The 20,636-nt window shown below is 36.7% G+C and overlaps 21 non-coding genes and 1 pseudogene across 21 annotated transcripts; all 22 read left to right on the forward strand.

Moving 5' to 3' along the window:
- Positions 1–439: 439 nt before the first annotated feature.
- Positions 440–558, forward strand: LOC125784242 (5S ribosomal RNA). The gene has a single exon (XR_007426962.1). It is a non-coding gene; the product is annotated as a 5S ribosomal RNA (ribosomal RNA).
- An 803-nt stretch (positions 559–1,361) lies between these two features.
- Positions 1,362–1,480, forward strand: LOC125784243 (5S ribosomal RNA). The gene has a single exon (XR_007426963.1). It is a non-coding gene; the product is annotated as a 5S ribosomal RNA (ribosomal RNA).
- An 804-nt stretch (positions 1,481–2,284) lies between these two features.
- LOC125784245 (5S ribosomal RNA) lies at positions 2,285–2,403 on the forward strand. Its single transcript, XR_007426965.1, has one exon. It is a non-coding gene; the product is annotated as a 5S ribosomal RNA (ribosomal RNA).
- An 803-nt stretch (positions 2,404–3,206) lies between these two features.
- Positions 3,207–3,325, forward strand: LOC125783014 (5S ribosomal RNA). The gene has a single exon (XR_007425750.1). It is a non-coding gene; the product is annotated as a 5S ribosomal RNA (ribosomal RNA).
- Positions 3,326–4,129: 804 nt separating this feature from the next.
- LOC125784246 (5S ribosomal RNA) lies at positions 4,130–4,248 on the forward strand. The gene has a single exon (XR_007426966.1). It is a non-coding gene; the product is annotated as a 5S ribosomal RNA (ribosomal RNA).
- Positions 4,249–5,051: 803 nt separating this feature from the next.
- On the forward strand, positions 5,052–5,170 carry LOC125784247 (5S ribosomal RNA). Its single transcript, XR_007426967.1, has one exon. It is a non-coding gene; the product is annotated as a 5S ribosomal RNA (ribosomal RNA).
- An 804-nt stretch (positions 5,171–5,974) lies between these two features.
- On the forward strand, positions 5,975–6,093 carry LOC125783087 (5S ribosomal RNA). Its single transcript, XR_007425821.1, has one exon. It is a non-coding gene; the product is annotated as a 5S ribosomal RNA (ribosomal RNA).
- A 791-nt stretch (positions 6,094–6,884) lies between these two features.
- Positions 6,885–7,003, forward strand: LOC125784248 (5S ribosomal RNA). Its single transcript, XR_007426968.1, has one exon. It is a non-coding gene; the product is annotated as a 5S ribosomal RNA (ribosomal RNA).
- An 805-nt stretch (positions 7,004–7,808) lies between these two features.
- Positions 7,809–7,927, forward strand: LOC125784249 (5S ribosomal RNA). Its single transcript, XR_007426969.1, has one exon. It is a non-coding gene; the product is annotated as a 5S ribosomal RNA (ribosomal RNA).
- Positions 7,928–8,730: 803 nt separating this feature from the next.
- On the forward strand, positions 8,731–8,849 carry LOC125784250 (5S ribosomal RNA). The gene has a single exon (XR_007426970.1). It is a non-coding gene; the product is annotated as a 5S ribosomal RNA (ribosomal RNA).
- Positions 8,850–9,652: 803 nt separating this feature from the next.
- Positions 9,653–9,771, forward strand: LOC125784251 (5S ribosomal RNA). The gene has a single exon (XR_007426971.1). It is a non-coding gene; the product is annotated as a 5S ribosomal RNA (ribosomal RNA).
- Positions 9,772–10,572: 801 nt separating this feature from the next.
- On the forward strand, positions 10,573–10,691 carry LOC125784252 (5S ribosomal RNA). Its single transcript, XR_007426972.1, has one exon. It is a non-coding gene; the product is annotated as a 5S ribosomal RNA (ribosomal RNA).
- Positions 10,692–11,495: 804 nt separating this feature from the next.
- On the forward strand, positions 11,496–11,614 carry LOC125783122 (5S ribosomal RNA). The gene has a single exon (XR_007425857.1). It is a non-coding gene; the product is annotated as a 5S ribosomal RNA (ribosomal RNA).
- An 806-nt stretch (positions 11,615–12,420) lies between these two features.
- Positions 12,421–12,529, forward strand: LOC125783282 (5S ribosomal RNA; annotated as a pseudogene).
- Positions 12,530–13,335: 806 nt separating this feature from the next.
- LOC125784253 (5S ribosomal RNA) lies at positions 13,336–13,454 on the forward strand. Its single transcript, XR_007426973.1, has one exon. It is a non-coding gene; the product is annotated as a 5S ribosomal RNA (ribosomal RNA).
- An 803-nt stretch (positions 13,455–14,257) lies between these two features.
- Positions 14,258–14,376, forward strand: LOC125784254 (5S ribosomal RNA). Its single transcript, XR_007426974.1, has one exon. It is a non-coding gene; the product is annotated as a 5S ribosomal RNA (ribosomal RNA).
- An 803-nt stretch (positions 14,377–15,179) lies between these two features.
- On the forward strand, positions 15,180–15,298 carry LOC125784256 (5S ribosomal RNA). Its single transcript, XR_007426976.1, has one exon. It is a non-coding gene; the product is annotated as a 5S ribosomal RNA (ribosomal RNA).
- An 804-nt stretch (positions 15,299–16,102) lies between these two features.
- Positions 16,103–16,221, forward strand: LOC125784257 (5S ribosomal RNA). The gene has a single exon (XR_007426977.1). It is a non-coding gene; the product is annotated as a 5S ribosomal RNA (ribosomal RNA).
- Positions 16,222–17,024: 803 nt separating this feature from the next.
- On the forward strand, positions 17,025–17,143 carry LOC125783015 (5S ribosomal RNA). Its single transcript, XR_007425751.1, has one exon. It is a non-coding gene; the product is annotated as a 5S ribosomal RNA (ribosomal RNA).
- Positions 17,144–17,946: 803 nt separating this feature from the next.
- On the forward strand, positions 17,947–18,065 carry LOC125784258 (5S ribosomal RNA). Its single transcript, XR_007426978.1, has one exon. It is a non-coding gene; the product is annotated as a 5S ribosomal RNA (ribosomal RNA).
- Positions 18,066–18,869: 804 nt separating this feature from the next.
- LOC125784259 (5S ribosomal RNA) lies at positions 18,870–18,988 on the forward strand. The gene has a single exon (XR_007426979.1). It is a non-coding gene; the product is annotated as a 5S ribosomal RNA (ribosomal RNA).
- An 804-nt stretch (positions 18,989–19,792) lies between these two features.
- LOC125783088 (5S ribosomal RNA) lies at positions 19,793–19,911 on the forward strand. The gene has a single exon (XR_007425822.1). It is a non-coding gene; the product is annotated as a 5S ribosomal RNA (ribosomal RNA).
- The last annotated feature ends 725 nt before the right edge of the window (positions 19,912–20,636 follow it).

Genomic DNA, 20,636 nt, shown 5'->3' on the forward strand with positions numbered 1-20,636 from the left:
AGGGGTGAAAAAAATTAAAAAGGCACCTTCTGTAGGACACAGGGCCTTTCTGTAAATGTATGCCAAGTATACTTTAATGTGTGTGTATGATTTTATTTATTTATTTCTCAGAATATTCTTTGTAAATATGATTTTTTTTTTAATTGGGCTTTTTTTTATTGGGCCTAATCTGAAGCTTCCATTCCATTGAGTAAGAAACGTAAAGCAAGAAAATTGAACAAAAAAATGAAGAGATAAAAATTAAGACATATAGGGAGTTTTTGTCTTTTTTTCTTTGGTTACTTTTTGTAGTGAAAGTTAAAAGGAGCTTTTATTTTGAGGCAAGATCTTTGTATTAGTCCGTAGAGCTGCTTTACTTTTGTCAAGAGCAGTAAATGACAGTGAAAAGACTCAGGTCTGTGAGTGACTTATGAATAGGCTTGTTGGGAGTTGATCTTTCGCTTACGGCCATACCACCCTGAGAACGCCCGATCTCGTCTGATCTCGGAAGCTAAGCAGGGTCGGGCCTGGTTAGTACTTGGATGGGAGACCGCCTGGGAATACCAGGTGCTGTAAGCTTTTCCATCTTTCCTTTATTTTTTACTCCGTTCAGTCCATGATGTCACAATTTTTTACAAGGCTACACTGTGTTTACTCTTCATATAAAACACTTACAGTAAACCATATACAGATTAAATACTCACTTAAAAGTTCTTTCATTTTTCTGAAGGAGGATATTGTTTCTTCATGCTAATAAATAAAGAAAAAATGCATTATTTTTTATTTTCTTAACATAGGTACAGGGCGACTGACTCCTGTTCCTGGGGCTCTACCACGCTAAAGATTTCAGATTTAACACACCTGAGTCTAGAATGTTCACGTGATCCTGAAGGTCTTAATTACCTGGATCAAGTGTGCCGCGGACTCAGGCTGTTTGGATGGCAGGGGTGAAAAAAATTAAAAAGGCACCTTCTGTAGGACACAGGGCCTTTCTGTAAATGTATGCCAAGTATACTTTAATGTGTGTGTATGATTTTATTTATTTATTTCTCAGAATATTCTTTGTAAATATGATTTTTTTTTAAATTGGGCTTTTTTTTATTGGGCCTAATCTGAAGCTTCCATTCCATTGATTAAGAAACGTAGAGCAAGAAAATTGAACAAAAAAATGAAGAGATAAAAATTAAGACATATAGGGAGTTTTTGTCTTTTTTTCTTTGGTTACTTTTTGTAGTGAAAGTTAAAAGGAGCTTTTATTTTGAGGCAAGATCTTTGTATTAGTCCGTAGAGCTGCTTTACTTTTGTCAAGAGCAGTAAATGACAGTGAAAAGACTCAGGTCTGTCAGTGACTTATGAATAGGCTTGTTGGGAGTTGATCTTTCGCTTACGGCCATACCACCCTGAGAACGCCCGATCTCGTCTGATCTCGGAAGCTAAGCAGGGTCGGGCCTGGTTAGTACTTGGATGGGAGACCGCCTGGGAATACCAGGTGCTGTAAGCTTTTCCATCTTTCCTTTATTTTTTACTCCGTTCAGTCCATGATGTCACAATTTTTTACAAGGCTACACTGTGTTTACTCTTCATATAAAACACTTACAGTAAACCATATACAGATTAAATACTCACTTAAAAGTTCTTTCATTTTTCTGAAGGAGGATATTGTTTCTTCATGCTAATAAATAAAGAAAAAATGCATTATTTTTTATTTTCTTAACATAGGTACAGGGCGACTGACTCCTGTTCCTGGGGCTCTACCACGCTAAAGATTTCAGATTTAACACACCTGAGTCTAGAATGTTCACGTGATCCTGAAGGTCTTAATTACCTGGATCAAGTGTGCCGCGGACTCAGGCTGTTTGGATGGCAGGGGTGAAAAAATTTAAAAAGGCACCTTCTGTAGGACACAGGGCCTTTCTGTAAATGTATGCCAAGTATACTTTAATGTGTGTGTATGATTTTATTTATTTATTTCTCAGAATATTCTTTGTAAATATGATTTTTTTTTTAATTGGGCTTTTTTTTTATTGGGCCTAATCTGAAGCTTCCATTCCATTGAGTAAGAAACGTAAAGCAAGAAAATTGAACAAAAAAATGAAGAGATAAAAATTAAGACATATAGGGAGTTTTTGTCTTTTTTTCTTTGGTTACTTTTTGTAGTGAAAGTTAAAAGGAGCTTTTATTTTGAGGCAAGATCTTTGTATTAGTCCGTAGAGCTGCTTTACTTTTGTCAAGAGCAGTAAATGACAGTGAAAAGACTCAGGTCTGTGAGTGACTTATGAATAGGCTTGTTGGGAGTTGATCTTTCGCTTACGGCCATACCACCCTGAGAACGCCCGATCTCGTCTGATCTCGGAAGCTAAGCAGGGTCGGGCCTGGTTAGTACTTGGATGGGAGACCGCCTGGGAATACCAGGTGCTGTAAGCTTTTCCATCTTTCCTTTATTTTTTACTCCGTTCAGTCCATGATGTCACAATTTTTTACAAGGCTACACTGTGTTTACTCTTCATATAAAACACTTACAGTAAACCATATACAGATTAAATACTCACTTAAAAGTTCTTTCATTTTTCTGAAGGAGGATATTGTTTCTTCATGCTAATAAATAAAGAAAAAATGCATTATTTTTTATTTTCTTAACATAGGTACAGGGCGACTGACTCCTGTTCCTGGGGCTCTACCACGCTAAAGATTTCAGATTTAACACACCTGAGTCTAGAATGTTCACGTGATCCTGAAGGTCTTAATTACCTGGATCAAGTGTGCCGCGGACTCAGGCTGTTTGGATGGCAGGGGTGAAAAAATTTAAAAAGGCACCTTCTGTAGGACACAGGGCCTTTCTGTAAATGTATGCCAAGTATACTTTAATGTGTGTGTATGATTTTATTTATTTATTTCTCAGAATATTCTTTGTAAATATGATTTTTTTTTTAATTGGGCTTTTTTTTATTGGGCCTAAACTGAAGCTTCCATTCCATTGAGTAAGAAACGTAAAGCAAGAAAATTGAACAAAAAAATGAAGAGATAAAAATTAAGACATATAGGGAGTTTTTGTCTTTTTTTCTTTGGTTACTTTTTGTAGTGAAAGTTAAAAGGAGCTTTTATTTTGAGGCAAGATCTTTGTATTAGTCCGTAGAGCTGCTTTACTTTTGTCAAGAGCAGTAAATGACAGTGAAAAGACTCAGGTCTGTGAGTGACTTATAAATAGGCTTGTTGGGAGTTGATCTTTCGCTTACGGCCATACCACCCTGAGAACGCCTGATCTCGTCTGATCTCGGAAGCTAAGCAGGGTCGGGCCTGGTTAGTACTTGGATGGGAGACCGCCTGGGAATACCAGGTGCTGTAAGCTTTTCCATCTTTCCTTTATTTTTTACTCCGTTCAGTCCATGATGTCACAATTTTTTACAAGGCTACACTGTGTTTACTCTTCATATAAAACACTTACAGTAAACCATATACAGATTAAATACTCACTTAAAAGTTATTTCATTTTTCTGAAGGAGGATATTGTTTCTTCATGCTAATAAATGAAGAAAAAATGCATTATTTTTTATTTTCTTAACATAGGTACAGGGCGACTGACTCCTGTTCCTGGGGCTCTACCACGCTAAAGATTTCAGATTTAACACACCTGAGTCTAGAATGTTCACGTGATCCTGAAGGTCTTAATTACCTGGATCAAGTGTGCCGCGGACTCAGGCTGTTTGGATGGCAGGGGTGAAAAAAATTAAAAAGGCACCTTCTGTAGGACACAGGGCCTTTCTGTAAATGTATGCCAAGTATACTTTAATGTGTGTGTATGATTTTATTTATTTATTTCTCAGAATATTCTTTGTAAATATGATTTTTTTTTTAATTGGGCTTTTTTTTTATTGGGCCTAATCTGAAGCTTCCATTCCATTGAGTAAGAAACGTAAAGCAAGAAAATTGAACAAAAAAATGAAGAGATAAAAATTAAGACATATAGGGAGTTTTTGTCTTTTTTTCTTTGGTTACTTTTTGTAGTGAAAGTTAAAAGGAGCTTTTATTTTGAGGCAAGATCTTTGTATTAGTCCGTAGAGCTGCTTTACTTTTGTCAAGAGCAGTAAATGACAGTGAAAAGACTCAGGTCTGTGAGTGACTTATGAATAGGCTTGTTGGGAGTTGATCTTTCGCTTACGGCCATACCACCCTGAGAACGCCCGATCTCGTCTGATCTCGGAAGCTAAGCAGGGTCGGGCCTGGTTAGTACTTGGATGGGAGACCGCCTGGGAATACCAGGTGCTGTAAGCTTTTCCATCTTTCCTTTATTTTTTACTCCGTTCAGTCCATGATGTCACAATTTTTTACAAGGCTACACTGTGTTTACTCTTCATATAAAACACTTACAGTAAACCATATACAGATTAAATACTCACTTAAAAGTTCTTTCATTTTTCTGAAGGAGGATATTGTTTCTTCATGCTAATAAATAAAGAAAAAATGCATTATTTTTTATTTTCTTAACATAGGTACAGGGCGACTGACTCCTGTTCCTGGGGCTCTACCACGCTAAAGATTTCAGATTTAACACACCTGAGTCTAGAATGTTCACGTGATCCTGAAGGTCTTAATTACCTGGATCAAGTGTGCCGCGGACTCAGGCTGTTTGGATGGCAGGGGTGAAAAAATTTAAAAAGGCACCTTCTGTAGGACACAGGGCCTTTCTGTAAATGTATGCCAAGTATACTTTAATGTGTGTGTATGATTTTATTTATTTATTTCTCAGAATATTCTTTGTAAATATGATTTTTTTTTTAATTGGGCTTTTTTTTATTGGGCCTAATCTGAAGCTTCCATTCCATTGAGTAAGAAACGTAAAGCAAGAAAATTGAACAAAAAAATGAAGAGATAAAAATTAAGACATATAGGGAGTTTTTGTCTTTTTTTCTTTGGTTACTTTTTGTAGTGAAAGTTAAAAGGAGCTTTTATTTTGAGGCAAGATCTTTGTATTAGTCCGTAGAGCTGCTTTACTTTTGTCAAGAGCAGTAAATGACAGTGAAAAGACTCAGGTCTGTGAGTGACTTATAAATAGGCTTGTTGGGAGTTGATCTTTCGCTTACGGCCATACCACCCTGAGAACGCCCGATCTCGTCTGATCTCGGAAGCTAAGCAGGGTCGGGCCTGGTTAGTACTTGGATGGGAGACCGCCTGGGAATACCAGGTGCTGTAAGCTTTTCCATCTTTCCTTTATTTTTTACTCCGTTCAGTCCATGATGTCACAATTTTTTACAAGGCTACACTGTGTTTACTCTTCATATAAAACACTTACAGTAAACCATATACAGATTAAATACTCACTTAAAAGTTCTTTCATTTTTCTGAAGGAGGATATTGTTTCTTCATGCTAATAAATAAAGAAAAAATGCATTATTTTTTATTTTCTTAACATAGGTACAGGGCGACTGACTCCTGTTCCTGGGGCTCTACCACGCTAAAGATTTCAGATTTAACACACCTGAGTCTAGAATGTTCACGTGATCCTGAAGGTCTTAATTACCTGGATCAAGTGTGCCGCGGACTCAGGCTGTTTGGATGGCAGGGGTGAAAAAATTTAAAAAGGCACCTTCTGTAGGACACAGGGCCTTTCTGTAAATGTATGCCAAGTATACTTTAATGTGTGTGTATGATTTTATTTATTTATTTCTCAGAATATTCTTTGTAAATATGATTTTTTTTTAATTGGGCTTTTTTTTTATTGGGCCTAATCTGAAGCTTCCATTCCATTGAGTAAGAAACGTAGAGCAAGAAAATTGAACAAAAAAAATGAAGAGATAAAAATTAAGACATATAGGGAGTTTTTGTCTTTTTTTCTTTGGTTACTTTTTGTAGTGAAAGTTAAAAGGAGCTTTTATTTTGAGGCAAGATCTTTGTATTAGTCCGTAGAGCTGCTTTACTTTTGTCAAGAGCAGTAAATGACAGTGAAAAGACTCAGGTCTGTGAGTGACTTATAAATAGGCTTGTTGGGAGTTGATCTTTCGCTTACGACCATACCACCCTGAGAACGCCCGATCTCGTCTGATCTCGGAAGCTAAGCAGGGTCGGGCCTGGTTAGTACTTGGATGGGAGACCGCCTGGGAATACCAGGTGCTGTAAGCTTTTCCATCTTTCCTTTATTTTTTACTCCGTTCAGTCCATGATGTCACAAATTTTTACAAGGCTACACTGTGTTTACTCTTCATATAAAACACTTACAGTAAACCATATACAGATTAAATACTCACTTAAAAGTTCTTTCATTTTTTTGAAGGAGGATATTGTTTCTTCATGCTAATAAATAAAGAAAAAATGCATTATTTTTTATTTTCTTAACATAGGTACAGGGCGACTGACTCCTGTTCATGGGGCTCTACCACGCTAAAGATTTCAGATTTAACACACCTGAGTCTAGAATGTTCACGTGTATCCTGAAGGTCTTAATTACCTGGATCAAGTGTGCCGCGGACTCAGGCTGTTTGGATGGCAGGGGTGAAAAAAATTAAAAAGGCACCTTGGGCCTTTCTGTAAATGTATGCCAAGTATACTTTAATGTGTGTGTATGATTTTATTTATTTATTTCTCAGAATATTCTTTGTAAATATGATTTTTTTTTAATTGGGCTTTTTTTATTGGGCCTAATCTGAAGCTTCCATTCCATTGAGTAAGAAACGTAGAGCAAGAAAATTGAAAAAAAAAAATGAAGAGATAAAAATTAAGACATACAGGGAGTTTTTGTCTTTTTTTCTTTGGTTACTTTTTGTAGTGAAAGTTAAAAGGAGCTTTTATTTTGAGGCAAGATCTTTGTATTAGTCCGTAGAGCTGCTTTACTTTTGTCAAGAGCAGTAAATGACAGTGAAAAGACTCAGGTCTGTGAGTGACTTATAAATAGGCTTGTTGGGAGTTGATCTTTCGCTTACGGCCATACCACCCTGAGAACGCCCGATCTCGTCTGATCTCGGAAGCTAAGCAGGGTCGGGCCTGGTTAGTACTTGGATGGGAGACCGCCTGGGAATACCAGGTGCTGTAAGCTTTTCCATCTTTCCTTTATTTTTTACTCCGTTCAGTCCATGATGTCACAAATTTTTACAAGGCTACACTGTGTTTACTCTTCATATAAAACACTTACAGTAAACCATATACAGATTAAGTACTCACTTAAAAGTTCTTTCATTTTTCTGAAGGAGGATATTGTTTCTTCATGCTAATAAATAAAGAAAAAATGCATTATTTTTTATTTTCTTAACATAGGTACAGGGCGACTGACTTCTGTTCCTGGGGCTCTACCACGCTAAAGATTTCAGATTTAACACACCTGAGTCTAGAATGTTCACGTGATCCTGAAGGTCTTAATTACCTGGATCAAGTGTGCCGCGGACTCAGGCTGTTTGGATGGCAGGGGTGAAAAAAATTAAAAAGGCACGTTCTGTAGGACACAGGGCCTTTCTGTAAATGTATGCCAAGTATACTTTAATGTGTGTGTATGATTTTATTTATTTATTTCTCAGAATATTCTTTGTAAATATGATTTTTTTTTAATTGGGCTTTTTTTTATTGGGCCTAATCTGAAGCTTCCATTCTATTGAGTAAGAAACGTAGAGCAAGAAAATTGAACAAAAAAAAAATGAAGAGATAAAAATTAAGACATATAGGGAGTTTTTGTCTTTTTTTCTTTGGTTACTTTTTGTAGTGAAAGTTAAAAGGAGCTTTTATTTTGAGGCAAGATCTTTGTATTAGTCCGTAGAGCTGCTTTACTTTTGTCAAGAGCAGTAAATGACAGTGAAAAGACTCAGGTCTGTGAGTGACTTATAAATAGGCTTGTTGGGAGTTGATCTTTCGCTTACGGCCATACCACCCTGAGAACGCCCGATCTCGTCTGATCTCGGAAGCTAAGCAGGGTCGGGCCTGGTTAGTACTTGGATGGGAGACCGCCTGGGAATACCAGGTGCTGTAAGCTTTTCCATCTTTCCTTTATTTTTTACTCCGTTCAGTCCATGATGTCACAAATTTTTACAAGGCTACACTGTGTTTACTCTTCATATAAAACACTTACAGTAAACCATATACAGATTAAGTACTCACTTAAAAGTTCTTTCATTTTTCTGAAGGAGGATATTGTTTCTTCATGCTAATAAATAAAGAAAAAATGCATTATTTTTAATTTTCTTAACATAGGTACAGGGCGACTGACTTCTGTTCCTGGGGCTCTACCACGCTAAAGATTTCAGATTTAACACACCTGAGTCTAGAATGTTCACGTGATCCTGAAGGTCTTAATTACCTGGATCAAGTGTGCCGCGGACTCAGGCTGTTTGGATGGCAGGGGTGAAAAAAATTAAAAAGGCACCTTCTGTAGGACACAGGGCCTTTCTGTAAATGTATGCCAAGTATACTTTAATGTGTGTGTATGATTTTATTTATTTATTTCTCAGAATATTCTTTGTAAATATGATTTTTTTTTTAATTGGGCTTTTTTTTATTGGGCCTAATCTGAAGCTTCCATTCCATTGAGTAAGAAACGTAAAGCAAGAAAATTGAACAAAAAAATGAAGAGATAAAAATTAAGACATATAGGGAGTTTTTGTCTTTTTTTCTTTGGTTACTTTTTGTAGTGAAAGTTAAAAGGAGCTTTTATTTTGAGGCAAGATCTTTGTATTAGTCCGTAGAGCTGCTTTACTTTTGTCAAGAGCAGTAAATGACAGTGAAAAGACTCAGGTCTGTGAGTGACTTATGAATAGGCTTGTTGGGAGTTGATCTTTCGCTTACGGCCATACCACCCTGAGAACGCCCGATCTCGTCTGATCTCGGAAGCTAAGCAGGGTCGGGCCTGGTTAGTACTTGGATGGGAGACCGCCTGGGAATACCAGGTGCTGTAAGCTTTTCCATCTTTCCTTTATTTTTTACTCCGTTCAGTCCATGATGTCACAATTTTTTACAAGGCTACACTGTGTTTACTCTTCATATAAAACACTTACAGTAAACCATATACAGATTAAATACTCACTTAAAAGTTCTTTCATTTTTCTGAAGGAGGATATTGTTTCTTCATGCTAATAAATAAAGAAAAAAATGCATTCTTTTTTATTTTCTTAACGTATAGGTACAGGGCGGCTCACTCCTGTTCCTGGGGCTCTACCACGCTAAAGATTTCAGATTTAACACACCTGAGTCTAGAATGTTCACGTGATCCTGAAGGTCTTAATTACCTGGATCAAGTGTGCCGCGGACTCAGGCTGTTTGGATGGCAGGGGTGAAAAAAATTAAAAAGGCACCTTCTGTAGGACACAGGGCCTTTCTGTAAATGTATGCCAAGTATACTTTAATGTGTGTGTATGATTTTATTTATTTATTTCTCAGAATATTCTTTGTAAATATGATTTTTTTTTTAATTGGGCTTTTTTTTTTATTGGGCCTAATCTGAAGCTTCCATTCCATTGAGTAAGAAACGTAGAGCAAGTAAATTGAACAAAAAAAAATGAAGAGATAAAAATTAAGACATATAGGGAGTTTTTGTATTTTTTTCTTTGGTTACTTTTTGTAGTGAAAGTTAAAAGGAGCTTTTATTTTGAGGCAAGATCTTTGTATTAGTCCGTAGAGCTGCTTTACTTTTGTCAAGAGCAGTAAATGACAGTGAAAAGACTCAGAGTGACTTATAAATAGGCTTGTTGGGAGTTGATCTTTCGCTTACGGCCATACCACCCTGAGAACGCCCGATCTCGTCTGATCTCGGAAGCTAAGCAGGGTCGGGCCTGGTTAGTACTTGGATGGGAGACCGCCTGGGAATACCAGGTGCTGTAAGCTTTTCCATCTTTCCTTTATTTTTTACTCCGTTCAGTCCATGATGTCACAATTTTTTACAAGGCTACACTGTGTTTACTCTTCATATAAAACACTTACAGTAAACCATATACAGATTAAATACTCACTTAAAAGTTCTTTCATTTTTCTGAAGGAGGATATTGTTTCTTCATGCTAATAAATAAAGAAAAAATGCATTATTTTTTATTTTCTTAACATAGGTACAGGGCGACTGACTCCTGTTCCTGGGGCTCTACCACGCTAAAGATTTCAGATTTAACACACCTGAGTCTAGAATGTTCACGTGATCCTGAAGGTCTTAATTACCTGGATCAAGTGTGCCGCGGACTCAGGCTGTTTGGATGGCAGGGGTGAAAAAATTTAAAAAGGCACCTTCTGTAGGACACAGGGCCTTTCTGTAAATGTATGCCAAGTATACTTTAATGTGTGTGTATGATTTTTTTTATTTATTTCTCAGAATATTCTTTGTAAATATGATTTTTTTTTAATTGGGCTTTTTTATTGGGCCTAATCTGAAGCTTCCATTCCATTGAGTAAGAAACGTAGAGCAAGAAAATTCAACAAAAAAAATGAAGAGATAAAAATTAAGACATATAGGGAGTTTTTGTCTTTTTTTCTTTGGTTACTTTTTGTAGTGAAAGTTAAAAGGTGCTTTTATTTTGAGGCAAGATCTTTGTATTAGTCCGTAGAGCTGCTTTACTTTTGTCAAGAGCAGTAAATGACAGTGAAAAGACTCAGGTCTGTGAGTGACTTATAAATAGGCTTGTTGGGAGTTGATCTTTCGCTTACGGCCATACCACCCTGAGAACGCCCGATCTCGTCTGATCTCGGAAGCTAAGCAGGGTCGGGCCTGGTTAGTACTTGGATGGGAGACCGCCTGGGAATACCAGGTGCTGTAAGCTTTTCCATCTTTCCTTTATTTTTTACTCCGTTCAGTCCATGATGTCACAATTTTTTACAAGGCTACACTGTGTTTACTCTTCATATAAAACACTTACAGTAAACCATATACAGATTAAATACTCACTTAAAAGTTCTTTCATTTTTCTGAAGGAGGATATTGTTTCTTCATGCTAATAAATAAAGAAAAAATGCATTATTTTTTATTTTCTTAACATAGGTACAGGGCGACTGACTCCTGTTCCTGGGGCTCTACCACGCTAAAGATTTCAGATTTAACACACCTGAGTCTAGAATGTTCACGTGATCCTGAAGGTCTTAATTACCTGGATCAAGTGTGCCGCGGACTCAGGCTGTTTGGATGGCAGGGGTGAAAAAATTTAAAAAGGCACCTTCTGTAGGACACAGGGCCTTTCTGTAAATGTATGCCAAGTATACTTTAATGTGTGTGTATGATTTTATTTATTTATTTCTCAGAATATTCTTTGTAAATATGATTTTTTTTTTAATTGGGCTTTTTTTTATTGGGCCTAATCTGAAGCTTCCATTCCATTGAGTAAGAAACGTAAAGCAAGAAAATTGAACAAAAAAAATGAAGAGATAAAAATTAAGACATATAGGGAGTTTTTGTCTTTTTTTCTTTGGTTACTTTTTGTAGTGAAAGTTAAAAGGAGCTTTTATTTTGAGGCAAGATCTTTGTATTAGTCCGTAGAGCTGCTTTACTTTTGTCAAGAGCAGTAAATGACAGTGAAAAGACTCAGGTCTGTGAGTGACTTATAAATAGGCTTGTTGGGAGTTGATCTTTCGCTTACGGCCATACCACCCTGAGAAAGCCCGATCTCGTCTGATCTCGGAAGCTAAGCAGGGTCGGGCCTGGTTAGTACTTGGATGGGAGACCGCCTGGGAATACCAGGTGCTGTAAGCTTTTCCATCTTTCCTTTATTTTTTACTCCGTTCAGTCCATGATGTCACAATTTTTTACAAGGCTACACTGTGTTTACTCTTCATATAAAACACTTACAGTAAACCATATACAGATTAAATACTCACTTAAAAGTTATTTCATTTTTCTGAAGGAGGATATTGTTTCTTCATGCTAATAAATAAAGAAAAAAAATGCATTATTTTTTATTTTCTTAACGTATAGGTACAGGGCGGCTCACTCCTGTTCCTGGGGCTCTACCACACTAAAGATTTCAGATTTAACACACCTGAGTCTAGAATGTTCACGTGATCCTGAAGGTCTTAATTACCTAGATTAAGTGTGCCGCGGACTCAGGCTGTTTGGATGGCAGGGGTGAAAAAAATTAAAAAGGCACCTTCTGTAGGACACAGGGCCTTTCTGTAAATGTATGCCAAGTATACTTTAATGTGTGTGTATGATTTTATTTATTTATTTCTCAGAATATTCTTTGTAAATATGATTTTTTTTAATTGGGCTTTTTTTTATTGGGCATAATCTGAAGCTTCCATTCTATTGAGTAAGAAACGTAGAGCAAGAAAATTGAAAAAAAAAAATGAAGAGATAAAAATTAAGACATATAGGGAGTTTTTGTCTTTTTTTCTTTGGTTACTTTTTGTAGTGAAAGTTAAAAGGAGCTTTTATTTTGAGGCAAGATCTTTGTATTAGTCCGTAGAGCTGCTTTACTTTTGTCAAGAGCAGTAAATGACAGTGAAAAGACTCAGGTCTGTGAGTGACTTATAAATAGGCTTGTTGGGAGTTGATCTTTCGCTTACGGCCATACCACCCTGAGAACGCCCGATCTCGGAAGCTAAGCAGGGTCGGGCCTGGTTAGTACTTGGATGGGAGACCGCCTGGGAATACCAGGTGCTGTAAGCTTTTCCATCTTTCCTTTATTTTTTACTCCGTTCAGTCCATGATGTCACAAATTTTTACAAGGCTACACTGTGTTTACTCTTCATATAAAACACTTACAGTAAACCATATACAGATTAAGTACTCACTTAAAAGTTCTTTCATTTTTCTGAAGGAGGATATTGTTTCTTCATGCTAATAAATAAAGAAAAAATGCATTATTTTTTATTTTCTTAACATAGGTACAGGGCGACTGACTTCTGTTCCTGGGGCTCTACCACGCTAAAGATTTCAGACTTAACACACCTGAGTCTAGAATGTTCACGTGATCCTGAAGGTCTTAATTACCTGGATCAAGTGTGCCGCGGACTCAGGCTGTTTGGATGGCAGGGGTGAAAAAAATTAAAAAGGCACGTTCTGTAGGACACAGGGCCTTTCTGTAAATGTATGCCAAGTATACTTTAATGTGTGTGTATGATTTTATTTATTTATTTCTCAGAATATTCTTTGTAAATATGATTTTTTTTTTAATTGGGCTTTTTTTTTTACTGGGCCTAATCTGAAGCTTCCATTCCATTGAGTAAGAAACGTAGAGCAAGAAAATTGAACAAAAAAAATGAAGAGATAAAAATTAAGACATATAGGGAGTTTTTGTCTTTTTTTCTTTGGTTACTTTTTGTAGTGAAAGTTAAAAGGAGCTTTTATTTTGAGGCAAGATCTTTGTATTAGTCCGTAGAGCTGCTTTACTTTTGTCAAGAGCAGTAAATGACAGTGAAAAGACTCAGGTCTGTGAGTGACTTATAAATAGGCTTGTTGGGAATTGATCTTTCGCTTACGGCCATACCACCCTGAGAACGCCCGATCTCGTCTGATCTCGGAAGCTAAGCAGGGTCGGGCCTGGTTAGTACTTGGATGGGAGACCGCCTGGGAATACCAGGTGCTGTAAGCTTTTCCATCTTTCCTTTATTTTTTACTCCGTTCAGTCCATGATGTCACAATTTTTTACAAGGCTACACTGTGTTTACTCTTCATATAAAACACTTACAGTAAACCATATACAGATTAAATACTCACTTAAAAGTTCTTTCATTTTTCTGAAGGAGGATATTGTTTCTTCATGCTAATAAATAAAGAAAAAATGCATTATTTTTTATTTTCTTAACATAGGTACAGGGCGACTGACTCCTGTTCCTGGGGATCTACCACGCTAAAGATTTCAGATTTAACACACCTGAGTCTAGAATGTTCACGTGATCCTGAAGGTCTTAATTACCTGGATCAAGTGTGCCGCGGACTCAGGCTGTTTGGATGGCAGGGGTGAAAAAAATTAAAAAGGCACCTTCTGTAGGACACAGGGCCTTTCTGTAAATGTATGCCAAGTATACTTTAATGTGTGTGTATGATTTTATTTATTTATTTCTCAGAATATTCTTTGTAAATATGATTTTTTTTTTAATTGGGCTTTTTTTTATTGGGCCTAATCTGAAGCTTCCATTCCATTGAGTAAGAAACGTAAAGCAAGAAAATTGAACAAAAAAATGAAGAGATAAAAATTAAGACATATAGGGAGTTTTTGTCTTTTTTTCTTTGGTTACTTTTTGTAGTGAAAGTTAAAAGGAGCTTTTATTTTGAGGCAAGATCTTTGTATTAGTCCGTAGAGCTGCTTTACTTTTGTCAAGAGCAGTAAATGACAGTGAAAAGACTCAGGTCTGTGAGTGACTTATGAATAGGCTTGTTGGGAGTTGATCTTTCGCTTACGGCCATACCACCCTGAGAACGCCCGATCTCGTCTGATCTCGGAAGCTAAGCAGGGTCGGGCCTGGTTAGTACTTGGATGGGAGACCGCCTGGGAATACCAGGTGCTGTAAGCTTTTCCATCTTTCCTTTATTTTTTACTCCGTTCAGTCCATGATGTCACAATTTTTTACAAGGCTACACTGTGTTTACTCTTCATATAAAACACTTACAGTAAACCATATACAGATTAAATACTCACTTAAAAGTTCTTTCATTTTTCTGAAGGAGGATATTGTTTCTTCATGCTAATAAATAAAGAAAAAATGCATTATTTTTTATTTTCTTAACATAGGTACAGGGCGACTGACTCCTGTTCCTGGGGCTCTACCACGCTAAAGATTTCAGATTTAACACACCTGAGTCTAGAATGTTCACGTGATCCTGAAGGTCTTAATTACCTGGATCAAGTGTGCCGCGGACTCAGGCTGTTTGGATGGCAGGGGTGAAAAAAATTAAAAAGGCACCTTCTGTAGGACACAGGGCCTTTCTGTAAATGTATGCCAAGTATACTTTAATGTGTGTGTATGATTTTATTTATTTATTTCTCAGAATATTCTTTGTAAATATGATTTTTTTTTAAATTGGGCTTTTTTTTATTGGGCCTAATCTGAAGCTTCCATTCCATTGATTAAGAAACGTAGAGCAAGAAAATTGAACAAAAAAATGAAGAGATAAAAATTAAGACATATAGGGAGTTTTTGTCTTTTTTTCTTTGGTTACTTTTTGTAGTGAAAGTTAAAAGGAGCTTTTATTTTGAGGCAAGATCTTTGTATTAGTCCGTAGAGCTGCTTTACTTTTGTCAAGAGCAGTAAATGACAGTGAAAAGACTCAGGTCTGTCAGTGACTTATGAATAGGCTTGTTGGGAGTTGATCTTTCGCTTACGGCCATACCACCCTGAGAACGCCCGATCTCGTCTGATCTCGGAAGCTAAGCAGGGTCGGGCCTGGTTAGTACTTGGATGGGAGACCGCCTGGGAATACCAGGTGCTGTAAGCTTTTCCATCTTTCCTTTATTTTTTACTCCGTTCAGTCCATGATGTCACAATTTTTTACAAGGCTACACTGTGTTTACTCTTCATATAAAACACTTACAGTAAACCATATACAGATTAAATACTCACTTAAAAGTTCTTTCATTTTTCTGAAGGAGGATATTGTTTCTTCATGCTAATAAATAAAGAAAAAATGCATTATTTTTTATTTTCTTAACATAGGTACAGGGCGACTGACTCCTGTTCCTGGGGCTCTACCACGCTAAAGATTTCAGATTTAACACACCTGAGTCTAGAATGTTCACGTGATCCTGAAGGTCTTAATTACCTGGATCAAGTGTGCCGCGGACTCAGGCTGTTTGGATGGCAGGGGTGAAAAAATTTAAAAAGGCACCTTCTGTAGGACACAGGGCCTTTCTGTAAATGTATGCCAAGTATACTTTAATGTGTGTGTATGATTTTATTTATTTATTTCTCAGAATATTCTTTGTAAATATGATTTTTTTTTTAATTGGGCTTTTTTTTTATTGGGCCTAATCTGAAGCTTCCATTCCATTGAGTAAGAAACGTAAAGCAAGAAAATTGAACAAAAAAATGAAGAGATAAAAATTAAGACATATAGGGAGTTTTTGTCTTTTTTTCTTTGGTTACTTTTTGTAGTGAAAGTTAAAAGGAGCTTTTATTTTGAGGCAAGATCTTTGTATTAGTCCGTAGAGCTGCTTTACTTTTGTCAAGAGCAGTAAATGACAGTGAAAAGACTCAGGTCTGTGAGTGACTTATGAATAGGCTTGTTGGGAGTTGATCTTTCGCTTACGGCCATACCACCCTGAGAACGCCCGATCTCGTCTGATCTCGGAAGCTAAGCAGGGTCGGGCCTGGTTAGTACTTGGATGGGAGACCGCCTGGGAATACCAGGTGCTGTAAGCTTTTCCATCTTTCCTTTATTTTTTACTCCGTTCAGTCCATGATGTCACAATTTTTTACAAGGCTACACTGTGTTTACTCTTCATATAAAACACTTACAGTAAACCATATACAGATTAAATACTCACTTAAAAGTTCTTTCATTTTTCTGAAGGAGGATATTGTTTCTTCATGCTAATAAATAAAGAAAAAATGCATTATTTTTTATTTTCTTAACATAGGTACAGGGCGACTGACTCCTGTTCCTGGGGCTCTACCACGCTAAAGATTTCAGATTTAACACACCTGAGTCTAGAATGTTCACGTGATCCTGAAGGTCTTAATTACCTGGATCAAGTGTGCCGCGGACTCAGGCTGTTTGGATGGCAGGGGTGAAAAAATTTAAAAAGGCACCTTCTGTAGGACACAGGGCCTTTCTGTAAATGTATGCCAAGTATACTTTAATGTGTGTGTATGATTTTATTTATTTATTTCTCAGAATATTCTTTGTAAATATGATTTTTTTTTTAATTGGGCTTTTTTTTATTGGGCCTAAACTGAAGCTTCCATTCCATTGAGTAAGAAACGTAAAGCAAGAAAATTGAACAAAAAAATGAAGAGATAAAAATTAAGACATATAGGGAGTTTTTGTCTTTTTTTCTTTGGTTACTTTTTGTAGTGAAAGTTAAAAGGAGCTTTTATTTTGAGGCAAGATCTTTGTATTAGTCCGTAGAGCTGCTTTACTTTTGTCAAGAGCAGTAAATGACAGTGAAAAGACTCAGGTCTGTGAGTGACTTATAAATAGGCTTGTTGGGAGTTGATCTTTCGCTTACGGCCATACCACCCTGAGAACGCCTGATCTCGTCTGATCTCGGAAGCTAAGCAGGGTCGGGCCTGGTTAGTACTTGGATGGGAGACCGCCTGGGAATACCAGGTGCTGTAAGCTTTTCCATCTTTCCTTTATTTTTTACTCCGTTCAGTCCATGATGTCACAATTTTTTACAAGGCTACACTGTGTTTACTCTTCATATAAAACACTTACAGTAAACCATATACAGATTAAATACTCACTTAAAAGTTATTTCATTTTTCTGAAGGAGGATATTGTTTCTTCATGCTAATAAATGAAGAAAAAATGCATTATTTTTTATTTTCTTAACATAGGTACAGGGCGACTGACTCCTGTTCCTGGGGCTCTACCACGCTAAAGATTTCAGATTTAACACACCTGAGTCTAGAATGTTCACGTGATCCTGAAGGTCTTAATTACCTGGATCAAGTGTGCCGCGGACTCAGGCTGTTTGGATGGCAGGGGTGAAAAAAATTAAAAAGGCACCTTCTGTAGGACACAGGGCCTTTCTGTAAATGTATGCCAAGTATACTTTAATGTGTGTGTATGATTTTATTTATTTATTTCTCAGAATATTCTTTGTAAATATGATTTTTTTTTTAATTGGGCTTTTTTTTATTGGGCCTAATCTGAAGCTTCCATTCCATTGAGTAAGAAACGTAAAGCAAGAAAATTGAACAAAAAAATGAAGAGATAAAAATTAAGACATATAGGGAGTTTTTGTCTTTTTTTCTTTGGTTACTTTTTGTAGTGAAAGTTAAAAGGAGCTTTTATTTTGAGGCAAGATCTTTGTATTAGTCCGTAGAGCTGCTTTACTTTTGTCAAGAGCAGTAAATGACAGTGAAAAGACTCAGGTCTGTGAGTGACTTATGAATAGGCTTGTTGGGAGTTGATCTTTCGCTTACGGCCATACCACCCTGAGAACGCCCGATCTCGTCTGATCTCGGAAGCTAAGCAGGGTCGGGCCTGGTTAGTACTTGGATGGGAGACCGCCTGGGAATACCAGGTGCTGTAAGCTTTTCCATCTTTCCTTTATTTTTTACTCCGTTCAGTCCATGATGTCACAATTTTTTACAAGGCTACACTGTGTTTACTCTTCATATAAAACACTTACAGTAAACCATATACAGATTAAATACTCACTTAAAAGTTCTTTCATTTTTCTGAAGGAGGATATTGTTTCTTCATGCTAATAAATAAAGAAAAAATGCATTATTTTTTATTTTCTTAACATAGGTACAGGGCGACTGACTCCTGTTCCTGGGGCTCTACCACGCTAAAGATTTCAGATTTAACACACCTGAGTCTAGAATGTTCACGTGATCCTGAAGGTCTTAATTACCTGGATCAAGTGTGCCGCGGACTCAGGCTGTTTGGATGGCAGGGGTGAAAAAATTTAAAAAGGCACCTTCTGTAGGACACAGGGCCTTTCTGTAAATGTATGCCAAGTATACTTTAATGTGTGTGTATGATTTTATTTATTTATTTCTCAGAATATTCTTTGTAAATATGATTTTTTTTTTAATTGGGCTTTTTTTTATTGGGCCTAATCTGAAGCTTCCATTCCATTGAGTAAGAAACGTAAAGCAAGAAAATTGAACAAAAAAATGAAGAGATAAAAATTAAGACATATAGGGAGTTTTTGTCTTTTTTTTCTTTGGTTACTTTTTGTAGTGAAAGTTAAAAGGAGCTTTTATTTTGAGGCAAGATCTTTGTATTAGTCCGTAGAGCTGCTTTACTTTTGTCAAGAGCAGTAAATGACAGTGAAAAGACTCAGGTCTGTGAGTGACTTATAAATAGGCTTGTTGGGAGTTGATCTTTCGCTTACGGCCATACCACCCTGAGAACGCCCGATCTCGTCTGATCTCGGAAGCTAAGCAGGGTCGGGCCTGGTTAGTACTTGGATGGGAGACCGCCTGGGAATACCAGGTGCTGTAAGCTTTTCCATCTTTCCTTTATTTTTTACTCCGTTCAGTCCATGATGTCACAATTTTTTACAAGGCTACACTGTGTTTACTCTTCATATAAAACACTTACAGTAAACCATATACAGATTAAATACTCACTTAAAAGTTCTTTCATTTTTCTGAAGGAGGATATTGTTTCTTCATGCTAATAAATAAAGAAAAAATGCATTATTTTTTATTTTCTTAACATAGGTACAGGGCGACTGACTCCTGTTCCTGGGGCTCTACCACGCTAAAGATTTCAGATTTAACACACCTGAGTCTAGAATGTTCACGTGATCCTGAAGGTCTTAATTACCTGGATCAAGTGTGCCGCGGACTCAGGCTGTTTGGATGGCAGGGGTGAAAAAATTTAAAAAGGCACCTTCTGTAGGACACAGGGCCTTTCTGTAAATGTATGCCAAGTATACTTTAATGTGTGTGTATGATTTTATTTATTTATTTCTCAGAATATTCTTTGTAAATATGATTTTTTTTTAATTGGGCTTTTTTTTTATTGGGCCTAATCTGAAGCTTCCATTCCATTGAGTAAGAAACGTAGAGCAAGAAAATTGAACAAAAAAAATGAAGAGATAAAAATTAAGACATATAGGGAGTTTTTGTCTTTTTTTCTTTGGTTACTTTTTGTAGTGAAAGTTAAAAGGAGCTTTTATTTTGAGGCAAGATCTTTGTATTAGTCCGTAGAGCTGCTTTACTTTTGTCAAGAGCAGTAAATGACAGTGAAAAGACTCAGGTCTGTGAGTGACTTATAAATAGGCTTGTTGGGAGTTGATCTTTCGCTTACGACCATACCACCCTGAGAACGCCCGATCTCGTCTGATCTCGGAAGCTAAGCAGGGTCGGGCCTGGTTAGTACTTGGATGGGAGACCGCCTGGGAATACCAGGTGCTGTAAGCTTTTCCATCTTTCCTTTATTTTTTACTCCGTTCAGTCCATGATGTCACAAATTTTTACAAGGCTACACTGTGTTTACTCTTCATATAAAACACTTACAGTAAACCATATACAGATTAAATACTCACTTAAAAGTTCTTTCATTTTTTTGAAGGAGGATATTGTTTCTTCATGCTAATAAATAAAGAAAAAATGCATTATTTTTTATTTTCTTAACATAGGTACAGGGCGACTGACTCCTGTTCATGGGGCTCTACCACGCTAAAGATTTCAGATTTAACACACCTGAGTCTAGAATGTTCACGTGTATCCTGAAGGTCTTAATTACCTGGATCAAGTGTGCCGCGGACTCAGGCTGTTTGGATGGCAGGGGTGAAAAAAATTAAAAAGGCACCTTGGGCCTTTCTGTAAATGTATGCCAAGTATACTTTAATGTGTGTGTATGATTTTATTTATTTATTTCTCAGAATATTCTTTGTAAATATGATTTTTTTTTAATTGGGCTTTTTTTATTGGGCCTAATCTGAAGCTTCCATTCCATTGAGTAAGAAACGTAGAGCAAGAAAATTGAAAAAAAAAAATGAAGAGATAAAAATTAAGACATACAGGGAGTTTTTGTCTTTTTTTCTTTGGTTACTTTTTGTAGTGAAAGTTAAAAGGAGCTTTTATTTTGAGGCAAGATCTTTGTATTAGTCCGTAGAGCTGCTTTACTTTTGTCAAGAGCAGTA

Source organism: Astyanax mexicanus, chromosome 18, assembly GCF_023375975.1.
Source record: "Astyanax mexicanus isolate ESR-SI-001 chromosome 18, AstMex3_surface, whole genome shotgun sequence".
In the NCBI taxonomy this organism is placed as follows: Eukaryota; Metazoa; Chordata; class Actinopteri; order Characiformes; family Acestrorhamphidae; genus Astyanax; species Astyanax mexicanus.